Raw genomic sequence first — 19,753 nt, forward strand, 5'->3', positions numbered from 1 at the left:
AAGCATGGCAAAGTCATAGCAACATCAAACTCAGAACACAATGGATACTAGGGATCAAGCCCTAACAAAACTAACTCGATTACATGATGAATCTCATCCAACTCCTCACCGACCAGCGAGCCTACGAAGGAATTACTCAATCCCGGTGAGGAGAATCATGGAATTGGCGATGGAGAAGGGTTGGTGATGGCGAAGATCGAAGATCCAGCTCTCCGAAGCCCCAAACAGACTCCATATCTGGCCTCCCGATGAAGAATTGGAGGTGGCGGCGGCTCCGTCTCGTGAAACACGATAATTCTTATCACTAACACAATTAACATTAATATAATATGTGATTTTATAGCGTCGGTTTCAGGGTCTACGGGGCCATCGGGTGGGGACAACACACCTGGGCTTGCCTGGAGGGGGGGCGCCCTGGTGGGTTGTGCCCACCCAGGTGCCCCCTCCGGTGGTTCTTGGCACTAGAAATTCTCTTTTATTGAATAAAAAATCCTCACAAAGTTTCGTTCCAATCCAAGAACTTTTATTTCTGCAAAAAAACAACACCATGGTAGTTCTGCTGTAAACAACGTCAGTTCGGGTTAGTTTCATTCAAATCACGCAAATTAGAGTCCAAAAGAAGAGGAAAAGCGTTAGGAAAAGTAGATACGATGGAGACGTATCACTAACACAATTAACATTAATAGAATTTATAATAACATCATTGCACTCATGCTTTTCATTCAAGGAGCTATCATGAATCACTTTATAAATTTCTTCGTTGAACACTTGATCACAATTTCCAGATTCATAAATCTCAAGCAAAACTTCATAAAGATAATCTAGTGAACTCAATTCACTAGCAATTTGTTCATCATAATTGGATCTGTTGAAAATATTAGCAAGTGGATAAGGATCCATATCAATAGATTTTTAGCAAGTGAAGATGCAAGCAAATAGAAGATACATGCACTGGTACGCGTCGGTCCTAAACAAACGGGTTTTAACCCCTTTCCACGACGGCATTTGGAACCATCACCAAGTGAGTGTGGGCGATAGGGGGTCCTTCCCACACGACCCAGAAACCGTTGGGGATATGTGTGGCACCCCGATCCGCATGGAGCAGGGGGCCTTCGCACGTCAGCCCAGGATAACACCTGACGCACGACAGGTCCATAATACAGCATTCCAGGTACAATAATATTCGTCAAATACATGTATATGAGATTACATCATTGATGAATACAATCATCTGGCATAGCCCTACGGCTATTTAAATGGCAGCGGAAGTCTATTAAAAAGGCGGCGGAAGTCTTGGTTTGGCAGCATAACAACTCTGGCTGGGCTCCACAACTCACAGGACTGGCAAGGTTACGGCCTAGAACGACGGATCAAGCGAACAACTCGGGTACGACCTACAAAACTGGCAAGACACGCCAGGTCAGTACATTGAATGTACTTGCAAGACAACCAAATACATAGCATCCAAACAAGCAGAAGACAAAGCAAGAACCAAGCGCATGCAACAACCCATCTCATATCAATTACTAAACATGGCATGATAAAAATCAACTAAGCATGAACCAAATCATAACATCTACTAACATGGCAATGACATGGCATATCAGATCCTGCTTCTGACATGGCAATGGCAAAGCATACCATCTCAATCATGACATAATTTAACATGTCAATCAAAGCATGGCATGGCATCATGAAACTATGCTAAAAATAAACTACCGAATATATATCCAATGCAGACATAGCATGTTAACTTTATGCAACCATCTTATGTTCTGCCTTGGTTTTTAAATGCAACATATTACTCATGCAATGCAACCAAACTTGTGCACCGAGTCCCTCGGACTCTCTTACCAACGTGTTGCCTCGCAACCGAGCGGTGATCTTTCCGGCGATCACAACCATGCCCAACACTTGGTCTCCAACACTTATCGAGACCTCGTATCGTGATCATATCAAAACATCATCGTGACTTCTCACGACTATCTCATAGTCCAAGTCACCATATATTTGTTATCACATATTTATTTACCAACTTAATTATTTCAGGTTTATCCTCCATTTCAATCAAGACCTGATAGTGGGACCTACTACGAACGTGTTGCTATCGATAGACTTTATATACACTCTACAGAGGTAGCACACTGTACCCACAGCACGGAACCCATGGCCTCGTCATCCCATTCGGGTGGACCAACGGCATTCCGACGAAACCGACCTACTGCCATGGCACTGTCCCGGCCACTCCGACCCACTCCCAACTGGGCTAGTCCTGGGTGGCCCCGTGTCTACCAAAGACACAACGACCACCGTCGTGGCCAAAACGTCCCTCACGGGGACCGGTACCAAAAATTCTAACAACGAGCACACAAGATTATGTCCGCCTACCTGATCAGGGTAAGCATGCCCATAACCTTCCCTAGTTGGAGGCACCGACGAGAGGCACGACAATAGATCGCATTAAGGCCTTCCCAAAAAGGCAAATGTGGCTGCAGTGAAAAAGTTCGATTTGGTGGCACTATGACTCGATCCCATCGATGACGGAGGAGGTTTGTTATTATTAAGTCACTTTAATTCCTTCTCCATCATCATGAACATGAATGCAACAATGAGCATGCAGCATACAAATGCATGAACAAATTATTGAACTTCTCAAGTGCACAACTATAGCATAAAGAACATGACAATACCAAGTAATAGCATATCAACGGTGCGTTAAAATCCTCATAACATTTTATAACGATGACATGCAAATAAAGTAGAGTACTGACATAGCATTATCAATAACAACATTCTAATTAGCATGGCAAACGATATCGTGAAAACACAAGCATGCATAACAGGCATAATAACTGTAGACGAAAACGATGTGAAACAACTGCAACTACACACACAAGGTGCAAGCAAAGTCAACATGCAAGTTCGGGGCTCATGATAAGAGGTTGGCTTGCTTGGGGGTCGACAAATACTCCGGGAAGAAGTGAGAAATGATCGCGGAAAGATTTGCCGGAAACAGTTCTCTCTCGAAGGGGGCTGTTTACGGGCAAGGGCAGAATGGTCATTTTCACTATGTGAAAACATTATGAAAATGATATCAACGGAATGGGCTCGACGAAACGAAGACGTGGGCTTTGGAATCACCTGATTCGGAGCTACGGGTAAAAAGATATGACTGTTTAACTACCAGGGACCTATCTGTAAAGAAAATCCTTACAAACTGGCCCCTGGCAGAAAAACAGATCCTGTCTTTCTCAGAAATACGCTTTCCAGAGAGGAAAGCGCATTCTGGCCCGAAGAAGAGGAGGAATACGCCTTCGGCTTAGGGAAAGTGCACACTTCGGAATACGCATTCGGGGTCCCGAAAACGGAAAACATCCCGAGGCGCCGCCACTTAACTGACGTGGCGAAGCAGGGTCAACACGGGGTCACTGACGAGGGGGACCCGCGAGGGGGTGGGGCCTGCCTGGCTGTCTTCTTCCTCCTCTCGCTCGGGATCGAGCGAGGCCGAGGGAGGCGCCAGCCCCGACGGCGCTTGCCGGCGCGTCCGGCCACGACAGGCGACAGGCGGCCTACCCACGGGTTCAGGAGGAGGAGGCGCACACCGGGGTAGTCTCCGTTGCCGGCGACGAGCACTGGAGAGGGAGCCACCCGGCCCACGGCGGAGAGGGGCTTTGGCCTCCGGTGGACACGGGGCTCCGGTGGAGGAAACAGAAGGGCGGCGAGCTAGGGAGGGTCGCCGGGATGTGGCGCATCTATCCATGATGCGCACGGGGCTCGGGGAAGCTCGGGTGTGGTATAGGGTGGCGGAGCAGAGTGGCGGGCTCACCGGAAATCCGAGCACTCCGGCGAGGGATTCGATCGGGCTCGGGCACTGTAGTGCTCCGGAGGGAGGGGGAAGGGGTTTGAGAGAGCTGGCTTGCTCGGGGAGGGTCGCGGATGGGCTATATATAGCCGAGGCGGGGAGCACCGACCCTGTCACCACCGAGCGAGTCCGGTCACGGCTCTGCCGGCCGCAGCAGTCACGGGGGCGCACGGGAAGGCGACGAGGAGGGTGAGGACGAGCGCCAGAGACTCACGGAATCGAACAACGCTCGCGGACGAACGGAGGAAGAGGACACCGGGGAAGATGGCGACGATGCACATGAGCGCACTATTCCGGTCGTTTGCACGGCTCGCTGGAGAAGAAAACGAAGGGGGCAGAGGTCCAGAGGGAAGAGGACGGCAAGGGGGAACTGTTGGGCATTAATGGCGAGGCCAGAGACGGTCGGAGCAGCGCTGCCGACGCGAACAGTGGCTAGACCACCGTTTTGGCTGGCTGCCCTCGTAGTCACCACTGGCATGGCGCGCTCTGGGGATTTTACTGATGTAACTTCATGTCTACCGCGTAGTCCTTCTAAGAGAGAGTAATACTGCGGTAGAAAAACGGGCAAAGACAAATGGAGCTGAGTAAACCAAGCTCCACATGTTTGCTGTTGCAAACTTGGCCACACTCTAGAGATTAAACCAGAGAGGTGAAAACGTAAAATTGATGTCTGTGAGGCTTAGGGTAGCAAGGACTACGGTCCTGGAGATTATGAGGTCATTAGGACAAATATTTAGCATAGTTGCTTTACAACTGCTAAAATATGTCCAGAAACTAAATGAGGAAGAAGCACTCACTAGGAGTGATGGATTGAGTTAAAACTTGGCAAAGCTTGATGATTTGGACATAAAATGATGCTGTAAAAAGTTCATACCAAATGGACTTACCAAAATGGTACTTCCTTCACAGCTATCATTTCTGTCCAAAAACTTCAGAAAAATCCTCAGGGCAATTGGCTAGATGAAATGAGCCAAAATCTTGTGGAGATAGGTTATATGGATATGAGAAGTCCTGGGAATATTTTCATCCATAATGGAATAAGAGAAAATGCACTTGCTTCACAAACTGAAAAATTGGACAGAAACCAAGAATTGCTCCTGTGCTCACATAGTTCAGTGAAATGACCTGAATTTTGGTGGAGGCTAATGATTTGAGATATAGGAGAGTATGGTAAAGTTTCATTCCATTTTGAAACCCTATGAAGGTACTTCCTTCACAAAGTTGTATTCTGGTCAGAAACTTTGAAAAATTGCACAGGGAGCTAGGATAAATGGATTGAGCTTATATTGGGTATCCATGGCTGATTTACCAATGTTAAACACCCTGCCAAATGGCAGCTCAATTGGAGTTAGGAATAAAGCACTTCCTTTGCAAAATTTCAAAGAAGGCAGAAACTTGCATTGGATCATGTGCCAAATTTTTGAACTGAGGAACATGAGATGAGGATGGAACTAGTGATTATATAGCAAGGACAAGCTCCACAATTTATGTGGGAATTTTCTCTGCTATAAAAATAGTAGTTCCTTTGGAAAATGGCAGAAATGCAATATTGACATTAAATAGGAAAAGGCAATTTTCCTTATTTAATTATGGCCAATATACTTGCCAGAGCTTGGATTAGGCATAAGTATCAACTCCACCAATTCTCATGAATTTAGGAGATGGCTAGCTATGCCTTTGGATTTTATTCCTCAGAAAGGCAAGAAAAGGAATAAATCATAATTCAAAAATATTGCATTGGACTTAGCAATATTTTTGCATATCCAAGGTTCAGAAAGATAGGATGATCTCTGGGAACAATTTGGAGGATCAACAGAGCAAGAAAAAGGATGGCTCCCTTGTTAGCACAAAGGACCTATCCAAATTCCAAAAATTTGGAATTAGGGTTTGAGAGGGTTTGAGAGGATTTGAGCTGATGCAAATGAGGTCTTGCCCACTTAAAAAGAGATGAGCAAGGTTTTGAAAGGTTGGAAATGACAAAATTTCTCAGAGTCATCCAGCAAACTCAGGAGAAAGATTTGGAAAATGAGTGCCAGGAAGGAATAACAACACAAAAATTGATAACCCAATTTTGGGGCTGTTACAACTCTTCCCCCCTTAAAAAGAATCTTGTCCTCGAGATTCCTAGGGTTACAACACAAATGAAAGAATAACCACTCCGGGGAAAAACCACGGGGTTAATTTTTAACCCCTTTGGTTAAATTCAACGAGTTGGGGGCATCGATAATTGGTACACCTGGGGAGGGATATGAAAAACCTGGATATATCCACGGCTAGGGGCATTCGAGATCAAACTCCCAAAAAAATACTGGATGCACCCAATGAACAGTGGTTTCACCTGCTGACATGTGGGTCCAGGGCCCACTGGCAGCCTCCTTCTTCTACCTCCGGCTCGCTGCTTCTCCTACGCTGCTGCTCCGCGTGCGGCTTGGTGCAGCACGCATCTAGCTCCTAGGGCGATGAGGACCCTAGAGCCATAGTGCACGGAGTGCACGGCGCCGGTGCAGCGAGCACTCACGTCGCGGGCCAGCACCTTGTCGGCACTGCTAGTGGATTCGCCTCCTGGACGCCGGTGATCGAGCGACGAGCGGTTCTCCTGGACCTCGCTCACCGTACACCGGGGTTGGCTATAAAAACGGCAGCGTGGCTCTCCCCCAATGCACAAACACAATGCCGCTCTACTACCTCTTTGGTTTGGGCGAGATCAAGCCGAGCTCCTTCGGCGAGGAGGTGTTCTTGGTGGCGTTGCGGTTATTCCTCGCAGCGCTGCTGGGCACGCTGATTGGTTCGTCACTCCTCCTGCTGATTCTCATCAGGAATGAGAGAGCTCGGAACAACGCGCGGCTCGGTGTGGTGGCTCGAGACGTGGGAGAAGATGGCGCACTGGGTGGTCCTCCACCACGCTTGATTTTCCGTCGCTTTGCGCCGGCGGAGTAATCGTGTGCTGCGGTGGAGCGATGGTGACGATCTACCTGCGCCACGCAAGGCAGAGACGATGGTGGTGATGGGGTCCAGAAGCAGGTGAGGTGGCTGCGCCAGCTCAGGATGCACACTAGGGTACGGGAAAAATTTCGCGGATAGCTCCACGAAATGTAGGTGTCGAGGTAGAATCGAGGGTGAAACCTGTATCGGGATAGATGTACTGGATTGAGTGAAATAAAGTTGGCAGTGTTCCTCCGGAAAGGAAATCGGGAGAAAGAATTAGAGACGAGGAATTTCCAGACGGAAATACCTCTGCGAGGTTCTGGATTTGAAAATCTAGCACACGGCGTATGCACAGATAGATAGGGATATGTGACTTTGCATTTCCCCGAGTACTGCCCGAATGTACTCGTGGGTGAACCGGGTATGCGTGCAGTATGCAGAAAAAATCTAAACTAGCAAACAGACAGAGGCAATAAACATGCAACGGAAAACACACCAGGCAAAATCATTCTACGATGTTTTAATGCTAGTGGGTATATGTACTCCTGGTATACATATACCTACACCAGCGCGCATTTTATTATAGACTCGAGACGAGTCAGGGTTAATTTAGTGTATGTGATCTACTAATTAAAATCTTGTTAGCAACACAGTGTCAACCCTATCAAACATTTCTGCTTGACAGAGAGACAAGCAAAAACAACACAAAAACAAAAACATACATAGAACACAGCATACGGACTACAACAGTACCAGCAGACAACAGAACACGAACGCGCTACGCACTAAATGAAGCAACTCATCTAGGGATACATAGTTCTACCCTCATATCGAGGATGAACCGACAGACTGATCATCTTACTGCTTGACTGAGGTCATGCCGAGGATTTGCCTTGCTGGGGCCCTCCGGGAGGACGAAGACTGAGCCAATCTCCATCTTCATCATCCGACACTACTATGGGTTGGGGTTCGGCTGCTGGGGGTGTGGCTGAAATTGATCCGAGCAAATGCTATTGGTGGATCTGTAAAAGAGCCTTGTTGAGGGTGACGATGTTGGGTCTAGGCCACAACACGGGTTGAGAGGACAACACTGGTTCGGATGGTGTTGGACAAATGACTTGAGATGCAAATTTACGAGCCTCGCGGTAAGCTTCCTTGACGACTCGCACCGCATCGTTGTCCAGAGTTCGAAACTCGGCAAGCATCTGGGAAATCATCATCCCCTGGGCGGTAATATACTACACCAGGCGAGCGATTGCGGGGTCATCTCCTTGGCTAGCTGGAGAAGGCTGCATTCCTACCTCTGTCACAAGGGTAGAAGTAGAAATCATGCCTTGCTGCCATATGCGGGTATCTGGTTCGGAGGTGAAGCATAGCCTCCACAACAGCAGCCTGAATGGCTAAATCAGAGGTAGGCATAGCTCTACCCTGAAAAAACAATGGCTGGCCATCCGCTGCTAGGCTGATGCACACTCTTGCATCGAAGCGATGAAGGTGAGGGACGGGTGATGATTGGAACACCAGGTAATCGGGGCTAGCCTTACAGCAAAAGGCTTTGGTGAGCATCTCAGCAAGAAGGGCTGGAAAGCCGGGCTGGTTGACGGCACCGGTGCGGCTGTGAAACTTGGGAGCTTTGAAGGTGCCAGTCATGGCTGGAGTGCTACTAGCTAGGCTTCTCTGCAGGGACATGGTTGACTGAGGGGTGATCGATACGGCGAGCGGAAAGGGGGATTTTATAGGCAGCTATGTGAGACATGCCCGCATGGTGTGGCCCCTTTCCCTTAATGGCGAAGGGTGAGCGGTGTGGCCGACCCAAAAGGATATGCTTACTATTCGCGCCACGGATAACTAGGCGGGGACAGCGAGGTGAGGACGTGTCGGTCCCGACTGCGCCACCTATTGATTAACAGTGGCCATGCCGGATGCAGGGATGGGTCAAATCCCTTAGGGCCATTACTGGTTAATGGTAGCGGTGATCTAATGCTAGGATAACCTATGCCAGCTTGGCTGCTCTGATACCATGCCCTGTGGCACCCCGATCCGCATGGAGTAGGGGGCCTTCGCACGTCAGCCCAGGATAACACCTGACGCATGATAGGTCCATAATACAGCATTCCAGGTAAATTAATATTCATCAAATACATGTATATGAGATTACATCCTTGATGAATACAACCATCTGGCATAGCCCTACGGCTATTTGAATGGCAGCGGAAGTCTATTAAAAAGACGGCGGAAGTCTTGGTTTGGCAGCATAACAACTCTGGCTGGGCTCCATAACTCACAGGACTGACAAGGTTACGGCCTAGCACGACGGATCAAGCGAACAAGTCGGGTACGGCCTACAAAACTGGCATGACACGCTAGGTCAGTACATTGAATGTACTTGCAAGACAACCAAATACATAGCATCCAAACAAGCAGAAGACAAAGCAAGAACCAAGCGCATGCAACAACCTATCTCATATCAATTACTAAACATGGCATGATAAAAATCAACTAAGCATGAACCAAATCATAACATCTACTAACATGGCAATGACATGTCATATCAGATCCTGCTTCTGACATGGCAATGGCAAAGCATACCATCTCAATCATGACATAATTTAACATGTCAATCAAAGCATGGCATGGCATCATGAAACTATGCTAAAAATAAACTACCGAATATATATCCAATGCAGACATAGCATGTTAACTTTATGCAACCATCTTATGTTCTGCCTTGGTTTTTAAATGCAACATATTACTCATGCAATGCAACCAAACTTGTGCACCGAGTCCCTCGGACTCTCTTACCAACGTGTTGCCTCGCAACCGAGCGGTGATCTTTCCGGCGATCACAACCATGCCCAACACTTGGTCTCCAACACTTATCGAGACCTCGTATCGTGATCATATCAAAACATCGTCGTGACTTCTCACGACTATCTCATAGTCCAAGTCACCATATATTTGTTATCACATATTTATTTACCAACTTAATTATTTCAGGTTTATCCTCCATTTCGATCAAGACCTGATAGTGGGACCTACTACGAACGTGTTGCTATCGATAGACTTTATATGCACTCTGAAGAGGTAGCACACTGTACCCACAGCACGGAACCCATTGCCTCGTCATCCCATTCGGGTGGACCAACGACATTCCGACGAAACCGACCTACTGTCATGACACTCTCCCGGCCACTCCGACCCACTCCCAACTGGGCTAGTCCTGGGTGGCCCCGTGTCTACCAAAGACACAACGACCACCGTCGTGGCCAAAACGTCCCTCACGGGGACCGGTACCAAAAATTCTAACAACGGGCACACAAGATTTTGTCCGCCTACTTGATCAGGGTAAGCATGCCCATAACCTTCCCTAGTTGGAGGCACCGACGAGAGGCACGACAATAGATCGCATTAAGGCCTTCCCAAAAAGGCAAATGTGGCTGCACTGAAAAAGTTTGATTTGGTGGCACTATGACTCGATCCCATTGATGACGGAGGAGGTTTGTTATTATTAAGTCACTTTAATTCCTTCTCCATCATCATGAACATGAATGCAACAATGAGCATGCAGCATACAAATGCATGAACAAATTATTGAACTTCTCAAGTGCACAACTATAGCATAAAGAACATGACAATACCAAGTAACAGCATATCAACGGTGCGTTACAATCCTCATAACATTTTATAACGATGACATGCAAATAAAGTAGAGTAGTGACATAGCATTATCAATAACAACATTCTAATTAGCATGGCAAATGATATCGTGAAAACACAAGCATGCATAACAGGCATAATAACTTCAGACGAAAACGATGTGAAAGAACTGCAACTACACACACACAAGGTGCAAGCAAAGTCAACATGAAAGTTCGGGGCTCATGATAAGAGGTTGGCTTGCCTGGGGGTCGACAAATACTCCGGGAAGAAGTGGGAAACGATCGCGGAAAGATTTGCCGGAAACAGTTCTCTCTCGAAGGGGGCTGTCTACGGGTAAGGGCAGAATGGTCATTTTCACTATGTGAAAACATTATGAAAATGATATCAACGGAACAGGCTCGACGAAACAAAGACGTGGGCTTTGGAATCACCTGATTCGGAGCTACGGGTAAAAAGATATGATTGTTTAACTACCAGGGACCTATCTGTGAATAAAATCCTTACAAATTGGCCCTGGCAGAAAAACAGATCGCGTCTTTCTCAGAAATACGCCTTCCAGAGAGGAAAGCGCATTCTGGCCTGAAGAAGAGGAGGAATACGCCTTCGGCTAGGGAAAGCACACACTCCGGAATACGCCTTCGGGGTTCCGAAAACGGAAAACGGCCCGAGGCGCCGCCACTTAACTGACATGGCGAACCGGGTCAACGCGGGGTCATTGACGAGGGGGACCCGCGAGGGGGTGGGGCCTGCCTGGCTGTCTTCTTCCTCCTCCCGCTCGGGATCGAGCGAGGCTGAGGGAGGCGCCAGCCCCGACGGCGCTAGCCGGCGCGTCCGGACACGACAGGCGACAGGCGGCCTACCCACGGGTTCAGGAGGAGGAGGCGCACCCCGGGTAGTCTCCGTTGCTGGCGACAAGCACTGGAGAGGGAGCCACCCGGCCCGCGGCGGAGAGGGGCTTCGGCCTCCGGTGGACACGGGGCTCCGGTGGAGGAAACGGAAGGGCGGCGAGCTAGGGAGGGTCGCCGGGATGAGGCGCATCCATCCATGATGCGCACGGGGCTCGGGAAAGCTCGGGTGTGGTATAGGGCGGCGGAGCAGAGTGGCGGGCTCACCGGAATTCCGAGCGCTCCGGCGAGGGATTCGGTCGGGCTCGGGCACTGAAGTGCTCTGGAGGGAGGGGGAAGGGGTTTGAGAGAGCTGGCTTGCTCGGGGAGGGTCGCGGACGGGCTATATATAGCCGAGGCGGGGAGCACCGACCCTGTCACCGCCGAGCGAGTCCGGCCACGGCTCTGCCGGCCGCAGCAGTCACGGGGGCGCACGGGAAGGCGACGAGGAGGGTGAGGACGAGCGCCAGAGACTCACGGAATCGAACAACGCTCGCGGACGAACGGAGGAAGAGGACACCGGGGAGGATGGCGACGATGCACAGGAGCGCACTATTCTGGTCATTGGCACGGCTCGCCGGAGAAGAAAACGAAGGGGGCCAGAGGTCCAGAGGGAAGAGGACGACAAGGGGGCACTGTTGGGCATTAATGGCGAGGCTATAGACGGTCGGAGCAGCGCTGCCGACGCGAACAGTGGCTAGACCACCGTTTCTGCTGGCTGCCCTCGTAGTCACCACTGGCATGGCGCGCTCTGGGTTTTTTACTGATGTAAGTTCATGTCTACCGCGTAGTCCTTCGAAGAGAGAGTAATACTGCGGTAGAAAAACGGGCAAAGACAAATGGAGCTGAGTAAACCAAGCTCCACAAGTTTGCTGTTGCAAACTTGGCCACACTCTAGAGATTAAACCAGAGAGGTGAAAACGTAAAATTGATGTCTGTGAGGCTTAGGGTAGCAAGGACTACGGTCGTGGAGATTATGAGGTCATTAGGACAAATATTTAGCATAGTTGCTTTACAACTGCTAAAATATGTCCAGAAACTAAATGAGGAAGAAGCACTCACTGGGAGTGATGGATTGAGTTAAAACTTGGCAAAGCTTGATGATTTGGACATACAATGATGCTGTAAAAAGTTCATACCAAATGGACTTACCAAAATGGTACTTCCTTCACAGCTATCATTTCTGTCCAAAAACTTCAGAAAAATCCTCAGGGCAATTGGCTAGATGAAATGAGCCAAAATATTGTGGAGATAGGTTATATGGATATGAGAAGCCCTGGTAATATTTTCAGCCATAATGGAGCAAGATAAAATGCACTTGCTTCACAAACTGAAAAATTAAACAGAAACCAAGAATTGCTCCTGTGCTCACATAGTTCAATGAAATGAACTGAATTTGGGTGGAGGCTAATGATTTGAGATATAGGAGAGGATGGAAAAGTTTCATCCCATTTGGAAACTCTATGAAGGTACTTCCTTCACAAAGTTGTATTCTGGTCAGAAACTTTGAAAAATTGCACAGGGAGCTAGGATGAATGGATTGAGCTCATATTTGGCATCCATGGGTTATTTATCCAATGTTAAACACCCTGCCAAATTGCAGCTCAATTGGAATTAGGAATAAAGCACTTCCTTTGCAAAATTTCAGAGAAGGCACAAAATTGCATTGGATCATGTGCCAAATTTTTGAACTGAGGAACATGAGATGAGGATGGAACTAGTGATTATATAGCAAGGACAAGCTCCACAATTTATGTGGGAATTTTCTCTGCTATAAAAATAGTAGTTCCTTTGGAAAATGGCAGAAATGCAATATTGGCATTAAATAGGAAAAGGCAATTTTCCTTATTTAATTATGGCCAATATACTTGCCAGAGCTTGGATTAGGCATAAGTATCAACTCCACCAATTCTCATGAATTTAGGAGATGGCTAGCTATGCCTTTGGATTTTATTCCTCGGAAAGGCAAGAAAAGGAATAAATCACAATTCAAAAATATTGCATGGGACTTAGCAATATTTTTGCATATCCAAGGTTCAGAAAGATAGGATGATCTCTGGGAACAATTGGGAGGATCAACAGATCAAGGAAAATGATGGCTCCTTTGTAGCACAAAGGACATATCCAAATTCCAAAAATTTGGAATTAGGGTTTGAGAGGGTTTGAGCTGATGCAAATGAGGTCTTGCCCACTGAAAAAGACATGAGCAAGGTTTTGAAAGGTTGGAAATGACAAAATTTCTCAGAGTCATCTAGCAAACTCAGGAGAAAGATTTGGAAAATGAGTGCCAGGAAGGAATAACAGCACAAAAATTGATAACCCAATTTCTGGGCTGTTACAATATGCCTTCCTGGCACAGACGCTCGGCAAAATGAGGCCGTGTGCGACCGGTGAGCGCTCAAATACAAAAATACGTACAATAGAGCTAAAAAACAATTATACAGGCAAAATTGTTTCCGGTCGCAAGTACATCCCACAAAGTCAGTCCCCGCTAAACGTTTTCGTTCGTATGTACATCCCACACAGTCGCTCCATGGAAAACGTATCCGTTCACACGTACATCACACACAATTTTTCCCAATAAATCGTTTGCGTTATTGAATGTATCACACACGGTCCGTAGAAGAAACTGTGTGGCAAAGACTGTCCATCACACACAGTTTTTATGTGGTAAACGTTTGCGCAAGGTGGCCTAACGCAATCAGTTTTCAAGAGAAAGTCGTGTATGATTGTTCATTGATCCAACACGGTTTATTCCTAGAAACTATGTGCGTTGCCTGAGGTCATCGCCCACGGTATTTTTTCAATAACCGTTTGCAATATCAAAACCCAATTAGCAGGCTAATTAGCCATTAGCAGGCTAATTGCCCTATTATTAATAATACATTTATTAATCTAATTGACATTCATATTAAGCACACAATATATTTCATTTCCATATTAAGGAAGCATAATTTCATAATTGAAATACATCAGAGTACAACATGATATAGCTTTAGCACTCAGCTACCCCATTACACAACTTCACCAGCACCAAGTTCCACATGCAACATGTAGAACCTTTCGAAATTAGCATCATAGACGGTATATAGACAGATGCATCTCATCTGGAAAACTGCTGAAGCGGAAGGCGAATATTGAGCCTTCATTCATGTTGAAGGTCTTTGCAACTTTAGGCCAGTGCCTGTGGATGATTGACCGTCCGTCCTTTGTCCTCTTCGGGAACACTTCAATATTGAACCATGGGTGTTGTATGAAAACCTTCCTCGCCTCCTAACCATAGAGGTGGTTTGAGAGGTAATCATCAATGAACTGCTTTGGAAAGGCCTGAAAACAAGGATGCGCATAAATATCTTCTCTATATTGGAAATGGGGCAAAGGAATAAAAAAAGCAAGGTATAATAGTTAGTACCATCTTATAGTGAACTGATGTCTTCTTCATTGTGCAAACAAAGATCTTGTTGTTTTTTGTCGCTAATTTCTTTATCCTAACAATCTTTCTGAGTTTCTTGATTTGATTGATATTCATGGACAACTCATTTCCCCAGATGCAAAAAGGGTCGAATAGTGGGTCAAAACCTCTGACAGCAGGACCTACATGTGCAAGAAAAAATTGTTAAAAACCAAAATATTAGAATGGTTCCTGCAATTACACAATAATGTGCTATTAGAGAACGGACCATGCACGTGCTAACCTCGATTGTAAACCTCAGTGCTTCCCATTGTTTCCCTGCAACACATATAAGGTAGTTAGTCATCAGGTTAAGTAAGGGTTCGCATGCTATCAATAAAATATGTTGATGAAAAATAAGCACATTGCAGCTTCATCAGATTAATTCAAGTCACACGGAAAACCCATTTCTCCAAACCAAGCATGATTAAGAACTAGGAAATATTGCACTTGTATATGTTTCTCATGTATTAAGTGTAGCCAAATTCGATTTATTCCTCACATGCACAACAATACAAAATTCTACCCACGACAATTGGATATCGCATTGCAGAATTGAACCAAGCAGTTAACTAAACACCACAACAAATGAACCAAACATTAACTGAGCACCACATTGCACAATATAGCATACTCCTAACAGAAGATTAGACAGTTAACCAAAAAGTTAACTACAACCAATTGTAGCAATTGTGTTTGTTTCTCATGTTTTTACTACACCAAATTGAATTTATTCCTCACATGGTATACAATAACAGAATGCACCCACAACTATTGAACATCGCATTGGAGAATTGAACCAACCAGTTAACTAAACACCACAACACAAATGAACCAAACGTTAACTGAGCACCACATTACACAATGTATAACCAAACCAAGCATGCTTGACAACTTGGAAATTTAGCAATTGTATTCGTTTCCCATGTATTTTGTAAAGATAAATTTGATTTATTTCTCACATGGAAGATAATACAAAATTGCAGCTTGAAGAATTGAACATCACATTTGCAGAATTGAACCAAACAGTTAACTGAAGACGACAACTAATTAACAAAACAGTTAATAAGTGAGCACCACACTACATGACATATAGAACATATACACTAGAGCAACAGATTGCATGGTAAAATTAGATAGCACAATTCACTAGAATTTGTGAAGGAAAGGCAGGAGCAGCACAGACAACGAGTAAACCGAGCATGCTTAACTGGCGTAGCTAGCAAATGGCAAGGTGCTCCTCCAAGATCTGGGGGTCGGCACGAATGGCAGCCATCGCGACCTCATCCATGCGTGTGGCCGCGATTTGCTTCTCCGCTGCCAAATGCTCCTTGAGATCCTGGCTATACTGCATGCAGCATGGCTTAGGGCGGCGCTTATTTTGTGGAGGGGTCGGTGATTTTGGTGGAAGGTGTCGCGCTCGCGCCGACGGTCAGGGCATGTGGGATGTGGAAGGAGGAGGAGGATGGGGGTCAGGTGTGGATTACCTGCCTGGATAGACGAGGCTGAGCAGTGTGAAGGAGGGTCGCCGACGAGGAGGCGGTGCTGCAAGCAAGGAGTGAAGGTTTCAACTTGGAAAGGAAGGCGGACAGAGGGGAAATGTGGATTTTGGTAAGGGGGAGGGGGCGGGGAGGTAGATATTTCCACGGAAGCCGAAAATTTGGAATCGCTTCAGCCAAAAAACTGGAGCGCAAAGTGTCATCACACACGGTCCCTTTTTCAGAACTGAGTACGATATGTGGACTGTTGGAAATATGCCCTAGAGGCAATAATAAAATGGTTATTATTGTATTTCCTTGTTGATCATAATTGTCTGTTGTTCATGCTATAATTGTATTAACTGGAAACCGTAATACATGTGTGAATACATAGACCACAACATGTCCCTAGTAAGCCTCTAGTTGACTAGCTCGTTGATCAATAGATGGTTATGGTTTCCTGACCATGGACATTGGATGTCATTGATAACGGGATCACATCATTAGGAGAATGATGTGATGGACAAGACCCAATCCTAAGCATAGCATAAGATCGTGTAGTTCGTTTGCTAGAGCTTTTCTAATGTCAAGTATCATTTCCTTAGACCATGAGATTGTGCAACTCCCGGATACCGTAGGAATGCTTTGGGTGTACCAAACGTCACAACGTAGCTGGGTGGCTATAAAGGTGCACTACAGGTATCTCCGAAAGTGTCTTTTGGGTTGGCACGAATCGAGACTGGGATTTGTCACTCCGTATGACGGAGAGGTATCTCTGGGCCCACTCGGTAATGCATCATCATAATGAGCTCAATGTGACTAAGGATTTAGCCACGGGATCATGCGTTACGGTACGAGTAAAGTGACTTGCCGGTAACGAGATTGAACAAGGTATTGGGATACCGACGATCGAATCTCGGGCAAGTAACGTACCGATTGACAAAGGGAATTGTATACGGGATTGATTGAATCCTCGACATCGTGGTTCATCTGATGAGATCATCGTAGAACATGTGGGAGCCAACATGGGTATCCAGATCCCGCTGTTGGTTATTGACCGGAGAGTCGTCTCGGTCATGTCTGCATGTCTCCCGAACCCGTAGGGTCTATACACTTAAGGTTCGGTGACGCTAGAGTTGTAGAGATATTAGTATGTGGTTAACCAAAAGTTGTTCGGAGTCCCGGATGAGATCCCGGACGTCACGAGGAGTTCCGTAATGGTCCGGAGGTAAAGATTTATATATGGGAAGTCCTATTTTGGCCACCGAAAAATGTTCGGGATTTTTCGGTATTGTACCGGGAAGGTTCTAGAAGGTTCCGAAGTGGGGCCCACCTGCATGGGGGGACCCACATGAACGTGGGTAGTGGGGGCAAGGCCCCACACCCCTGGTCAAGGCGCACCAAGATCCCACCTTAGAAGGAATAAGATCATATCCCGAAGGGATAAGATCATGATCCCTAAAAAGGGGGGATAACAATCGGTGGGGAAGGGAAATGATGGGATTTCTTTCCCCCACCTTTGCCAACGCCCCAATGGACTTGGAGGGCAAGAAACTAGCCCCCTCCAGCCCTATATATAGTGGGGAGGCGCATGGGAGCAGACCCCCAAGCCCTGGCGCCTCCCTCCCTCCCGTGACACCTCTTCCTCCCCGCTTGCGCTTGGCGAAGCCCTGCCGGGATCCCGCTACTTCCACCACCACGCCGTCGTGCTGCTGGATCTCCATCAACTTCTCCTCCCCCCTTGCTGGATCAAGAAGGAGGAGACGTCTCCACTCCGTACGTGTGTTGAACGCGGAGGTGCCGTCCGTTCGGCGCTAGGATCATCGGTGATTTGGATCACGACGAGTACGACTCCATCAACCCCGTTCTCTTGAACGCTTCCGCGCGCGATCTACAAGGGTATGTAGATGCACTCCCCTCTCTCTCGTTGCTAGATGAATCTATAGATTGATCTTGGTGATACGTAGAAAATTTTAAATTTCTGCTACGTTCCCCAACAGTGGTATCAGAGCCAGGTTTATGCGTAGATTCTATGCATGAGTAGACCACAAAGTAGTTGTGGGCGACGATTTGTTCAATTTTCTTACCGTTACTAGTCTTATCTTGATTCGGCGGCATTGTGGGATGAAGCGGCCCGGACCGACCTTACACGTACTCTTACGTGAAACAGGTTCCACCGACTGACATGCACTTGATGCATAAGGTGGCTAGCGGGTGTCTATCTCTCCCACTTTAGTCGGATCGGATTCGATGAAAAGGGTCCTTTTGAAGGGTAAATAGCAATTGGCATATCACCGTTGTGGCTTTTGCGTAGGTAAGAAACGTTCTTGCTACAAACCCATAGCAGCCACGTAAAACATGCAACAACAATTAGAGGACGTCTAACTTGTTTTTGCAGGGTATGCTATGTGATGTGATATGGCCAAAAGGATGTGATGAATAATATATGTGATGTATGAGATTGATCGTGTTCTTGTAATAGGAATCACGACTTGCATGTCGATGAGTATGACAACCGGCAGGAGCCATAGGAGTTGTCTTAATTTATTGTATGACCTGCGTGTCAATGAAAAACGCCATGTAATTACTTTACTTTATTGCTAAACGTTAGCCATAGTAGTGGAAGTAATAGTTGGCGAGACAACTTCATGAAGACACGATGATGGAGATCATGATGATGGAGATCAGGGTGTCATGCCGGTGACGAAGGTGATCATGCCGCGCCTCGAAGATGGAGATCAAAAGGTGCAAGATGATATTGGCCATATCATGTCACTTTATGATTTGCATGTGATGTTTGTCATGTTTACATCTTATTTGCTTAGAACGACGGTAGCATAAATAAGATGATCCCTCACTAAAATTTCAAGAGATGTGTTCCCCCTAACTGTGCATCGTTGCGAAGGTTCGTTGTTTCGAAGCACCACGTGATGATCGGGTGTGATAGATTCTAACGTTCGCATACAACGGGTGTTGACGAGCCTAGCATGTACAGACATGGCCTCGGAACACAAGCAAAACACTTAGGTTGACTTGACGAGCCTAGCATGTACAGACATGGCCTCGGAACACAAGAGACCGAAAGGTCGAACATGAGATCAACATGGAGATGTTCACCGATGATGACTAGTCCGTCTCACGTGATGATCGGACACGGCCTAGTCGATTCGGATCATGTATCACTTAGATGACTAGAGGGATGTCTATCTAAGTGGGAGTTCATTAAATAATCAGATGAACTTAATTATCATGAACATAGTCAAAAGGTCTTTGCAAATAATGTCGTAGCTTACGCTTTAGTTCTACTAAGATATGTTCCTAGAGAAAATTTAGTTGAAAGTTGATAGTAGCAATTATGCGGACTGGGTCCGTAAACTGAGGATTGTCCTTATTGCTGCACAGAATGCTTATGTCCTTAATGCACCGCTCGGTGTGCTGAACCTCGAGCGTCGTCTGTAGATGTTACGAAACATCTGACATACACGTTTTGATG

This window comes from Triticum aestivum, chromosome 5D, assembly GCF_018294505.1.
Source record: "Triticum aestivum cultivar Chinese Spring chromosome 5D, IWGSC CS RefSeq v2.1, whole genome shotgun sequence".
Classification (NCBI taxonomy): Eukaryota; Viridiplantae; Streptophyta; class Magnoliopsida; order Poales; family Poaceae; genus Triticum; species Triticum aestivum.